This window comes from Triplophysa dalaica, chromosome 21 (assembly GCF_015846415.1).
Source record: "Triplophysa dalaica isolate WHDGS20190420 chromosome 21, ASM1584641v1, whole genome shotgun sequence".
NCBI lineage: Eukaryota > Metazoa > Chordata > Actinopteri > Cypriniformes > Nemacheilidae > Triplophysa > Triplophysa dalaica.
The window spans coordinates 5063700-5077617 of NC_079562.1; positions in this window are offsets into that span (position 1 = coordinate 5063700).

Sequence of the window (13918 nt, forward strand, 5' to 3'; positions counted from 1 at the left end):
ATGGAAGAAAGCTGAGAAAATGATAGTTAAAACAAGAGGAAGTCATTGCGCTCTGCAGCAGGTCACACCGCATGCGAGACCATCTTCTAGACATCCCCATGTTCTCTTTAGCTGTCAATCCAGACTTTAGACAAACAAATCCTGCTTATTGTCTTATTTTTTATTCACTTTCCGTCCCTCCGCCTCTATTTTCTGATAAGCCTTGACTTATCTGAATTATTAATGCAACCAATATTAATGATTCATACCCAAACACATCGCTGAGGGAAAAACACAACCAACATTAAAATGCAAAAATAAAGACATATTTCAAATTCCCTGATTATGTGTTGAATTAAAGCTAGTCAATGCTGTGCATCAGTCAGACCCATAATTGTGCAATTCATGTTCATAAATAATTAACAGCAGCTTAATCCTGCACCGTTTTACCATTTCCCAAAGAATCTCAAACTTGTTTTCCTCTTAAATTGCTGTTTCCTCCAGAAGTTAATGAATATGAAATATTGAACAGCGATTCCTCTTGTTCCGGCACTCATAAAAGGTCATTTTGTGTGGTACAGCATTTACTGAGGATTAATCACTCACGGCTGAGCACTTCGACAAATCACAGAAAAAAAATGTCAATCGCATTTATTTACAAGACGCACACAAGCGTTGCTCTAACATAAATAAAGGTCACGGATTAAGCACTTAAAACAAATAGCATTAAAACGGCCTCAAATACAAAATTAGAATAATCATAATACTATAAAAGAAATCAGAGAGCTGTTTGTGTGGTCATACATCCATTTAAATATCATTTTTAATTATTAAAATATTTGAACATATTACAATAGTTAGCCTAATGATATTGCTGACTGACATTCTTGTGATGCGAATTAAATTTTGCTCTGAAACATTGATATTTTGGGCAAAGGAAAACATACCGCCACTTTAACAGAACAATGTCCAACTGTATATAATAAAAGCAGATTGAAGAAAATGAATAAATTATTACGTCACAGTTTTCAACAGCTAAACAAGTTATATCCCGACATCGATTTCTCATTTAACATCATCAGATCAGTTTAGTTTCCCATCTCTTGCTTTCATGTGTGTTTTTTGTGAACCCCATCACTCTGCAAAGAATGCTGACCCGACCCAAAGCTGATGACTTCATCATGTCAAACTCAAACTCAACCAATCATTTTCACCTCTCCGCCCTGCACCGCTTGAAAATTACCCACAGTCCCCTGGGTGCAGATCCCTGTAATTGTTTTCACTCTCTGTCCATCAGCCTTCTCTTAAGAACCGGTGGTGGTGCTGGGCATCACTCGAGCTGGCTGAACGGTCAGCACAACGTCTGCTGAAAAGAAATGCACTGCAGTGAATGCCCTGGGAATGACTGTTGGGGAGAAAAGCAGAATTACAGTCCTAGCAAGGGCCTGTGGATAGCACCACTTCTGTTATAATAGCAAATGCCATCCCCTACGGTACCTCATTAATCACCATGGCAACCTAATGGAGGATGCCAGGATGGAGAGCCGGACACAGAGCGGGAGGCATGCGGCTGCATCAGGTGTCACTGTAATGCAATAACACTGGTGCTCAGCGTCAAATTGAGCTGCCTTATTGTCTAAACATTCTCTCCTCAAGGGAAAAGAATTTGTCTTCTTTGAGGCACTTGATATATATTCAGCTGCAGAAAAATAATATCATCACCTTTCGATAGCCATGTGTGCAGGAAAAAATATTGCATTTATTGAAAACACGAGGAACAGGTCAAAAGAACAGAAAATATGTTCTGTATTTTTTCAGAAGTTCATATTGATTTTTAAGCTATACAACAGTAGTACTTGAACTAGTCTTTTGGAAAAGTTCAAAAATATTTGTAATATGATCAGTTTTCATGCGTCTTGACATGCTGTCAGTATTTTAACATTTGGAATGGTGACTGATTTTTTTAGGCAGCGGTACATGTTTCTATAATAATAAACTACTGTAACTGCAGTATTCTTGGTGACTATAGACCCCTTTACGGCCGACGTCAGGATTACGTCACGGCGCAAACTGGAGGCAAAACAAAGGGAAAACTGGAGGCGGACAACACAATCCAGCACAGATTCGGCTACATGAGGAGTTTAAAATATCATCCTGTTGTGTGATCTAGTGCCAAAATCGACAGAATACAGTCTGCAATGTGATATTTTAACACATACCTGCAGCCATCGGCAAAAAAACAAAAACACTGACGAAAGCTGTGGTTAAACACAATAAAACGAGTGGACCAGTAGAAATGTTCATCAAAAATGCAGGAGTTTTATCCGTACACTTTATATCCATTAAAGTAAAATAAACTCTTGCCTTTTGTTGGTATGGATTATGGTTTGGGAGTCTAAAAACGTATCATGTTTGCCCACCTAATCACATCAATTGGGGAGCAAGTTAAGTTATTTTCCTGTATAAGCGCATATATAAGCTAACTTTGTGAGCAGTTGTGAGACTAAACATACAGGAAATTGTTTGCCATTGCTGTTTCTACACTTGTCATTAGTGCATTAATTAATGTGGAGAGAAAACAGTGAGAAGGTTCATGTTCAGTGTCAAGTGTGTTAAGTAGTTTCATTTGGTACCGTTTGCCGCTTTGAGTACATATAAGCATCTAAAGATGTATACGCTCTCAGTTTCTCTTTACTATACAAACTTGGTTTCTTTATCTGATATGTGTTGATGTAAGACCACTTAACTGGTATGGAAGGTTCTGGTTTCTTCCGTTAAAATGAAAATTCTCTCATCATTTACTCACCGTTTTGTAATTTTCTACCCTATCCCTGTTTAAAAACAGCACATGCTGGTTCGGTATGCTTTGATGGTGGTTTGTGCTGGTTTAAACTGGTCATGTGCTGGTTTAAGCTGGCCATGTGCTGGTCCTAAACTGGTTAAAGCTGGTCAAACCAGCATCAAAACATAACTAACCCAGCATATGCTGTTCTATTCAACAGGGTTCTTCCTTCTGCTGAACACAAAAGAGGATATTTTGAATGCTGTTACCGAACAACGCCGGTACCCATTCACTTTTATTGTATGGACACAAAACCAATGCAAGTCAATGGGTAGCCTACCGCCATAGTTCAGTTACCAACACTCTTCAAAACATCTTCTTTGGGCTTGAAATGACAATTATGCTGATGAAAGAATTTGTATTTTGGTTGAACTATCCCCTTAAGTATCCTTTTAATATAGGCCACAAGCCCACGCAGATACATCTGAATGCAAGTCTATGATATTTAGTAATTCTGGTTTTGTAAATGTGTCTCAAGAGTGCTCTCAGGTTCTCCGGCAGCGTATGATAGAATAAACTCTTATCATAACTGAAGGCTAAAGAAAAGAGGAGAAGAACGAAAGAATGGAAGAGTGCAGCTAAGGGTCAGGGCAAGAGTGAGCTCGCCAAGAAATGAGGTTTTCATGCAGGTACTTATTTGTGCAGCAGATGTGGCATCAGATGCCTTAGTAACTTGTGGCTGTTTAGAAGAATCATCACTTACGGCAGCAGTGATGATTCAATTCAATTCAATGACCGGTCTGAGATCACTCGGGGAAGGGATGGCGTACACTGAAACGAGGAAAAGAAGGTTACAATAAAATGCACGATGGAAGCAGGGGAGTCACATACCTAGATTTGTTAAAGGGGCATCAGATGTGGTCCAGGGCCACTTTGTGTTCTAGTCAGGGAAAAACTAATAGAAATCCTTATGTAGCATTCAAGATGGAGAAACAATGGTCAAGAAAAGAAAGGAAAATTGTATTTGGACAAAAAAACCTATGACTCCACCCATCAGCACTAGTGATATTCCAGCTCTTATCTCAGTCTCTCTCTCTCTCTCTCTAATCACACTTGCACTCTTCTGGTCGTGCCATTGAGGTCTCGCTCTGGCTAAAGTGGAAGCCCTGAAGAGAGCAGAAACAATCTCAATCAGTCACTGCCACAGAAAGACCAGCCCAGCAAAAGACTTCAGACTACCTCTACTGATTCATGAATCAAGTCACTCACTCTCTCTCTCTATCTCTCTCCACACGGTGACTTTCCATCAACATCTGCTTTGTCCGTTTTTTCTTCGCTTTTTTTAACGAGACCTCTAAAAGTGAAAAGAAAGTGATCGCAGATTCGGTGCGTGATGTCCTTCGTAAACGTGCTGGGACAGCAGCGGCTGGTGCCAGAAACGAGGTTTGATATGAGATACAGGAGGTCCAGGGATATTGAAGAGAGTTTGATTAAAGACTGGGAGGTAGGATCACTTGGTTTCTCTGCTTACACAGTGATTTGGGTTTAATAGTGTGTCAACATTGAGCCCAGAGACTTTGACCTTCCTGTGAGCAGAATTCATTTACATTTAGGCATTTGGCAGACGCTTTTATCCAAAGCGACTTACATTGCATAATGCATTTTGTTTCTATGTGTGTGCAATCCCCTGGGATCGAACCAACGACCTTGTGTTATTAACGCTAATGGTTAGAGAGTCGGACTTGTGACCAGAAGGTTGCCGGTTCTATCCTCAGGGTCGGCGGGTAACGACTGAGGTGCCCTTGCACCCCGGGCAGCTGCAGTGATATGTGTGATCACTATTCTCTGGATGGGTGAAAAGCAGAGGTCACATTTCGGTTATGGTTCACCATATCTGACTTATAGTTCCCTTTTCATTCTTACCACTGAGCTACAGGAAAGCTATTAGCGTTTGATGAGTAATGGGTTTTCAATGACCAGTTTTTAAAAATGAGGTGTGTCATTTCGTTGCCATTATCAGCTGCAAATGAAATATCTGTCTTGATTAAAGTGTGAATTAGGGGCGGAGCTATAGATTAGTTTGACCAATGGCAGATAAAAGGGGGGTTTCAAAGCTTTTTTGGATTGCTTTTCTATTGGGTGGCACAGAAAATACACAATACGCATTTCATGTTTACATTTGGCCCTTACCTTTACATACACACTGCCCGGCCATCAATACTCTATGACTTTCAGTTCTGGTTTTTAGTTAAATCAAACAATTATCCTCATCAAAGAGAAGCTTTGCATTACCATCATCCAGTGAAACCGCATTATTCTGACTTTGTTTGCTCTTAACTAACACAACTATAGAATACACATCTTGAAAAACTGCACCATGGGGGATGAAATAACAGACTTTTTAGCAATCCCATTGCTTTGTTACTGTACAATGTTTGGAATAAATTGCCAGTGAAATAAGAGGTTTTCTTCACAATGCAGAAATGCAACCATTGTGATGCTAACAATGTTTTCATTGCTGGTTTAACACAGTGATGGCGTGTGTATCTATTATCTGTCATAGCTGTACAGGAGAAAGCCCTCCAAAATTGTGTGACTGGATAATATAATACAGTTGAGAGTAAAATGCATATAGTTTCTATTTCTGCTCTCATCAAGAATCTCTGTATGTTTACACAGGTTTTCTCTGAAAACTTTGATGGATGAAAACATCCTTTCTCGTCAGTGATGTTTAAGAGATCAAAATAGCTGTCAAATACAGTTGCGCTACCCACATGTCAATCTCAATCCGCATGGCTTTGAAGTGATGGCTGTTTAAGCCTCATGAAACTAGCATAAAGGTCTACGCATGCAGAAAATCAAAGAATTGACATTGCTACAAGGGAGATCGCAGGAAGGAACTCGGAGTTGTCATAAACTTATTTGAGTAGCCCGACACTGCTGTTTAGCATAGAAATGGAAGACAAAACAAAGGAAGCGTACGAGTCTGATGCATTCTTGTATAAATGAAAAGTTTACACCAGACAGAGGACCAACGCCACAGACTTTAAGACCTTCAGATTGAGATAAAGGGAACATCAGTGAAAGTCGGCATCGGAATCATTTCGCTCTCCGGAAGAGAGACAGTGAACTGTGTAATCCTTCACATATGTACCACTGCCTCCTCATTTCCTTCTATCTTGCTTAGCTTTTGTCCCCCGAGCGCCTCCACACGCCATCAGCTTCCTTCGTTCTTCCTTTTAAGCAACCGATCTCCCTTAATTGAAATTGGGAACGAACACACCATTGAAAAAAAGAATAATTGACATGGTTACTGGTAAGCCCTTAATTCAATAATGTGGCAGATTAAAGGGTTGGATTCTACCTTCTCTGGAAGTCCTCCCAATAGGGAACGGTTCCACTTGGCCGGAAACAGATAACAGAAGAATGAATGCAAAAGGCCAAAAAAAAACAGCTGAGTCAAATGAAGCAACTCACAGTACACACACACGGAATGGGGAAGTATCATTACCTCCAGACAAATCTACTTATTCAACCCCAGAAAAGACAACACATTGATGTTTTTCCTGCCTTTCCTGCCAAAAGTTAAATGCTTAATTACCAGCAAACAGATGGCCAGCGCATTTCCAGATCTCTGCGAAATCAGCCGCCGCATGGAAAACACACCGATAAATGTGTTCGCACCCAGCGCAAAAAAAGCGTGTTTGCCAATTTCTCAACCTGTTTTGCAGACCTACGATGTGCAATGTAAAATTGCATAACTAAAATTTGCGGGACCTTATATATTTTGATAATAAGGTAACATCATACGATCAAAGGAGTCGTTTCGTCGAATTAAAGCATAGCAGTATTCAATACAACAGCATTACTTTGAGTATGATATTGTTTTCATGTAACAGCTCTATGAACGAGAAATTAAAGTTTCAATGAAGTCACAATTGACGTTTTCAGGCTTTTTATGTTGGTTTAAGAACAACCGTTCAAAGGTTTAGGATCACTTATTCATTCTTTATATGTTTTTCTCATTTTATTAACATATTCAACCCATCAAACAGGTGGAATAACACAATAGTAACAGCAGGAATTATGTTGTGACTTAAAGCATCCAAAATGAATGGAATTTGTTACATTTACATTATATTACATGTATGCATTTGGCAGACGGTTTTATCCAAAGCAATTTACATTGCATTGTATTATAGATTTCTTCAGAGTAGATACGATACATGGGATCCCACCCATGAACTCAGCATTGCTAGTAAGATGCTCTAACCACTTGACTAGAGGACAACTGTTATATTTTAGCATCTTCAAAGTCGTCACCCTTTGCCTAGAAATCGGCACAACAATATTTTTGTCTACAAAAGTCATTTCAAACATTGGAACAGACCTTCAGATTTAAAGATTTTTAAGATTATGAGAAAAAAATGGTCAAGCGATCCTTAATTTTGGACCGTAGTGTAAAAACAAAGTGTGAAAAACTTAACATGTAATAGATTGTTTAAGCGCTCAAAACTTACAGTTTCACTTTCACCAAAAGAATCGAAGAATTGTATGCCATCATTCTGCACTTCAAATCAAATTCAAGGCTGTAAGCCACCCTTAGCACCACTGGCTATTTCAAAAGGGGGAGGAGCATTTCAAGGCACCTTTCAGAGGTAACTTACATTCGAGACAATACATGGAAAGTTTATATACAGAATCTATATTTAAGCCTCATTTGAGCATTCTGGGATCATTCTACTTCACCTCCTCTCCAGGTTTTCCATTTCCTGCTCCATCCTTATTGATAAGAATAAAATCTCAAATGATAAAAAATACAGACTCTCTGATTTAAAAACATGCTCTTTCTCTGTGCCACTCACATACATGGAACACGCAAACACAGACAAGTGGAGTGATAAGGGACAAACCATTGGAACACCACTTGGACATTCAAATTAGAGAAGCAGAAGTGTTGTGTAATGAGCAATGAAGAATTACCTGTTCTCAGTGACAGCCGTATGAGGGATCTAGCGCAGTAAGTGGATCTGCGGAGGACACAGTGCTTTTGCGTGAAGAGTCTTTCACAATGTGATTCAGGCTATTGCGCGAGCCACTTACCTCTGTGTTCGGCTCGGCTTTTGCTAATCTTTATCTTACTGGCTGGGAGGACTGTGCCACTCACACTTTCCGATACACAGCCGTTGGCTCAGAGAGAATGCGGTGTGTTGCTGCAGAGGGGCTGGGGGTCTCCTCCTCATATCCGCCCGGTCTGTCCTGTTGACATGCGTGTGGGATTGGTATTCATGAGCTATTGTAGTTTCACAGCAGTCCGACAAAGCTGCGGCAACATGTCGATGTGTGTGTTTGTTGCTACTGCGTTTGAGAAGCGAGAGAGGCCATAGGTCTGTGCAAACAATGATAAACACACACGGAAGATATGGAGAGAAAGAGGGAAAGAATGGCTGGCAGCTCTAAGCACAAAAATAGCAGAGAACAAGGAAAGAACAAAGGAAAGAAAGAAAATGAGGTGACAAGTGAAATGACAAAGAATAAAAAACATAAAAAAATGGGCCAAAAACCCATTCAACCAGTGGAAGGCATTTGGGGCGGGGTGGCGGATGACACGCAGAGCTAGCACAGAGCTGCCGTGAAGCATAACATTTATCCATTTTATCCAAAGGACCTGCATTCTGTGTTCCCAGAAAATACAAACCGTAACCAAATTGAACAGACCTCAAGAACACAGCGAGGCTCACTCATACTCTTCTGTGTTTTCATCTGATAGACTTTTGCATTTTATCACGGTCTGATAACTTAAATGTTTAAGATTTTATACCTGCAGAAGATTTTTGTACTTTTATAAACATGTAGAAATTGCTGCATTCTGTGTCATACAGTACTGAACTGACAACCATTCACTTTCCATTCTGAGTCTGGACATGTCATTTACACACTGCAGCTTACAATAACGAACAATCGAAGTCAAGCTTATATTAAGTTTGCATGTGATGTTTGTAACCATGGTGACGGATGCAAATGTCAGATATAGACACATGCCAGCTTTTATGTCGGTTTAAAGTATTATTCTCAAAATGGCCTCATGCTCAATGCAGTTGTGAGTACCAGCAATTTACAGGTGTGAGTACAAAAATAAAACTTGATTGTTACTCCCATAAATGCAACAGTAGTAAGGAGCATTGCAGAGATTTTAGTGACATCTAGCAGTGAGGTTGAGAATTGCAACCAATGGGTGACTCCACCCCTCACCTCATCCTTCCGAAGCACTACGGTGGCCGACACAGAACTAAGATGTCATCACGTTTTTACTTCTTTGCAGAAATAGATAACGTATTTATGAAACATGCTCTGTAGAGCAGTTTTCTGTTTGGGCTTACTATAGAAACAACATGGTGAATTTGGTGTCTGTAGATAGAAATGGCTCATTCTAAGGTAGTAGAAACATAACGCTTCATTATGTGAGGTCTTTATACACCTCTGAAGACATAGTTATGTATGTTATATTGCATTTCTGTCAATTGGGAAAAATACCTTTAAATCAATAACTGATCTTATTCTGCCATTGCGGGAATGAGAGACGCTCTGTGCACTTTTGATCAGAGAGTTTGAATCAGTGCATCACATATGACTAGCTGTTGACCTGCTGTGTGTGTCCAGACAAAGAGATACATCGGTGCTATCTGTACACCTGCTATCTGCTCTTCTCCGTGTCTCTGGGAAGCAAGATAGAGACACACAACATACACATTGCACCCTAGAGCTATCAATCCTAGCATCAAAAACAGCCCTCATATCTACAGCAAGAAGGATCCTGGGTACAGAATTGATATCAGTTAAGATAAAGCATGCATGTCACACACACACTGTATGGAAGTGTAGAAACTACTTGATTTCAGTCATCACACCTTATATTATCCAATGTTGGTTTGGTTGGGTTAAGGTATTTTCAATGCGGTCTAATTCTTTTTCCTCTTTCCTATCAGCAGGTTTAGTGATTTGTCTGAGATAGCCCCTCCAACAGCAAGCAAAAAAAGTACAAACCATGATTCACTTTATCCCCGTAAGACCACAGAGTATCCATCACGGCTTCGTCTGACTGAGAGTGTTTGCTGTATTTTTTGACCGAGTAATGGACAGAAAGTAATGTCAAGACCCAAGAGAAATTGGAGTTCAAGTGATTCTTAAAGGAATAGTTCATCTTAAAACAAAAAGTCGTCATTTCCTCCCCTCCAAACCTGTAAGACTGACTGTTTTTGGTGGAACACATGAGTTACTTATAAAAGACTGTCTGAACTGTCAAACAAGACACAGTATTCAGTAAATACCAGCCAGCGGTTGTTAATATATGGCTTTTGAATATAGCACATTTGTCATGGGGGCTACCTTTATGGTGCTCGTATGCTTAAAAAAGTATGGGGAAAATTATATTTTTTGATATATCTTTTACGGTTCACTTCTTTAGGGAATAAATTCTCAGCAAGAATGGATTATATACTGATAATGATCCGTGCACCGTGGTTGAATCACAGAACAAAAACGACGTATAATAAAGAGTGAATATTTTCCTTGCAGGATCATTATTTAACCGGATGGCGCCCCATATAGCGTAGATTTAATATGGTCATTTTAAACAGACATGAATAATGCATACCGGACTTATGATAGATGACTTAACATTAAGAACTGCTCATTCACCTTTGAGCAAAAACTTTAAAAAATGTTTAAATTATGTTTCATAAATTATGCCCAGGACATTCAGCTTACGTGCATATCATTGAAATATTAATGACACCTTATAAAGTCATGCTAAATTCATTACGGTGTATTAATGGACACTCATATCTACTCCGCAGATTATTGCACGGTTCAACATTTACCAAATGACCAATTTGCTTGAATCTCTTTTGTACATGACCTCTATTTCAATGAATTAAGACAATCATTAGACATCATTCCATTTCAGATTTCAATCTGAATTGTAAACATGTGTTTACACATGTAAGACTGCTGGAGTGTAACATTTTGTGAGATGAGGAAAAGGGAGTGTTGGCATATACACACCTTTACTCGGAGCCAGCTGGGACGCTTCTGTTTCTGTCAGAGGAAATTATGTTATGAGCTTTTCTAGCTCACTTGTATATTTGTGTACTTGAGTTTCCAGACTTCCATAGTAAATGACGGCTCCAGATACTCACACCCAGCCTACAGACAGACTGGCTATATGGAGAGTACCTTCGCACGGCAGGATCTGTTAGTGCCAAGATAAAGGGAGGTCAGCCATCCTCATTTAGTTTGAAACTGTTGTAAACAACTCTACACACACAAGTATCATGGGAAACAAATGCATGTATATAAATAATGCATTTATATACATGCATTTGGAAGACGCATTTATTCTTGCCAAAACTAGACTTATAGAAAAAATAAGATTCGTAATATCTTGCCTAGGGCACAAACGAAACTAAGATTGACACTACAGCACACCTCAAAAAACCAGATGCAGTGCCACCCGTCATCCAGGGATGCTAAATGTTGCTGCAGGGCTGTTATCGACTCGGTCAAAATAAGGTTAGTATAGTTATTTGGTTTACAATGCAAATAAGATTGAAGCCGATCTCTGTGGATCCATACAGTACTTGCACGCTTATAATTCATTCTGGGGTCACAAAGACAAAAAGAAACCCATGTGACTGACAGAATGACAATTAGCCACCAATGCTGCACCGCTCACTCGTAATACAAAACGCTGCAAATTGTCACCGACCCATCGGAGACACTTCCTCCCAAACTGGAGCAGCTTTGTTCTTTTCTCCACTGCTGTTGAAATGAATCGTTCATTAGTCTGAGCTGACTTCCACCCCCCATTAGTGCCTACTATATTAAGTTTTGTTTTGACTTCTTTTTCTATCCTCCTCACCAATCACTCGCTTCATATTTCTTGACAGCATCCATCCTCTCCGTGTCATCGTCAATACCGTGGCAGAAAATTAGTGGCTTTTTATTAACTTCTCTGAGACAAAGGATTCTCTGGTAATGAGAATCTCATGGAAATGAGACGCAGACTCCTTATTTCAATTGTCGGAATCTTTGGTGCTTTTAACAAAGCCAAAGTGATTTACCAACACCATGAACCATCTTCTCACAACCCATATGGTCCAACATCTTATGATCTGACAAATAGCACTGATTAAATCCACACAATAAATCCTAAAAAGCAAAAAGATATCGGCACATCCATTTTAGACAACCAATAACAAAAGAATTGGTTATTTGAATGAGGTGGTGTTGCCTCAGATACACTATAGTATATCTGAGTATACACCTTGGATTTGATGTTTATAGAATTTTTTTGTTATCTTAAGAGAATATTTGCTAGTTAAATCTTAATGTCAAGAGAATTCAAAAAGTTATTTCTCTCTAAAATATAAAAAACGTCACATATTAAAATATTACATGACAAAAACAACACTTGAACCAAACTCTTTGGTTCTCAAAGGAAAAAGGTTACAAGTAACAATTCAAACGCTGTTAAGTTTTACCTGAGAAGAAAATCTTTGGGAAATCCACTCAAACTGTTGTTTTTGATAACTACTTATAATTATAAGGAGATAAAATACACTGTTCGGTGTAATCGATTTGATGTACTTTGTCTAAAAAAGCATGCAAAACGATTGTGTTTAAAGAAAATGTTTTATGATACTCGGAACTGCTTAACATGCCCTGCGATGGGTTGGCACTCCATCCAGGGTGTATCCTGCCTTGATGCCCGATGACTCCTGAGATAGGCGCAGGCTCCCCGTGACCCGAGGTAGTTCGGATAAGCGGTAGAAAATGGAATGGAACTGCTTAACATTATTTTTCAATTATTTTTTACATGTTTTGCAACACCTAATATCTATTCTTCCTGCATTTGAGCATAAAAGAAAACTGATGGAAAATATGGAGTAGAACTTCAACTGTGAAGGTATTAAAGTTGTGACTAAAAAACATGTTAAATTCTTGTTGATTCTCTTAATATTTAAGTCAAGTGTTTAAAAACAAATTCTGTCATGAATAAATCACTCTCTAGTTTTTCTACACCTGTAAAAATAGTTTGATTGCAGAAAGATAGAAAAGTGCTATCAACTGACAGTTCTGGGGCATCATTGACTACCATAGTAGAAAAAAATGTAATGGTAGGCCTCAGAACTGTTTGCATTCCTAAATACCTCAAAATATCGTCTGTTGTGAACGAAACATATATATTTTCCTACTATGGTAGTCAACGATGACTCAAAAATCGAACATTCTTTCAAAGATCCATTTATACAGCTTTGGAACTACTTGAAAGAATTTGAATTGTTGGGCGACAATAGTAAACTAAGTGACAGATCTAATTTATTTACTAGTTTCACTTTATTTAGTCATTAAGAGAAAACAAGTGTAAAAAAACAAAGAAAACATTTGAAGACTTAAACTGGTAAGAGGTTGTGCTGATCTGTTTAAGAGACACTGTCTGCCACAGGACACAGGTAGCACATCAAAGCTGTGCTCTTGTGCTTGTACAAAGTCTGAATCACAGGCTAATTGCACATGAATGGCCTATGACTAACAGGAGAGGAGCAATTAGTCGCCCATTAGAGGCTGAACGGCAAAACCAATCTTTGATTTGCTGTCAATGCAACCGCTTTGCAATACTTGAAATATAATTACTATACATGCTTCTTTCTCTGTCCCACCTTGGTTTTGTGATCCAGGGGTAATTAGAAACTCATTGTATCATTAATTCCTCACCAGCTATCCTCAGCTCGAGCGTGAATGTGTGCCTCAGATGTTAACAGTACAAACTGTAAAAAAGTAAAAATACAGTCGTGAGATTTCTTAATTTGTGGACAGGTACAATTAAAAAAATGTAAATATGATAGTCTCAAAGAGAATTATCCAGACTGGATTCAATTTTGGACATTGTAATGTAGAGCGAAATACTCCCAAAAAACCTTGGTAATATTTCGAACATAGCAAATATGCCGTATTGCTGATGCAGTGCATTTAACAACAGCAGATGACAATCCTCCCATCGCAAAGCATTGTTGACACCCGGGTACTGCCGTAGACATGTGTGGTTATACATATTAATGAAGCGGATTTGTTTATTCGTCTTGTTTTACATAGCAG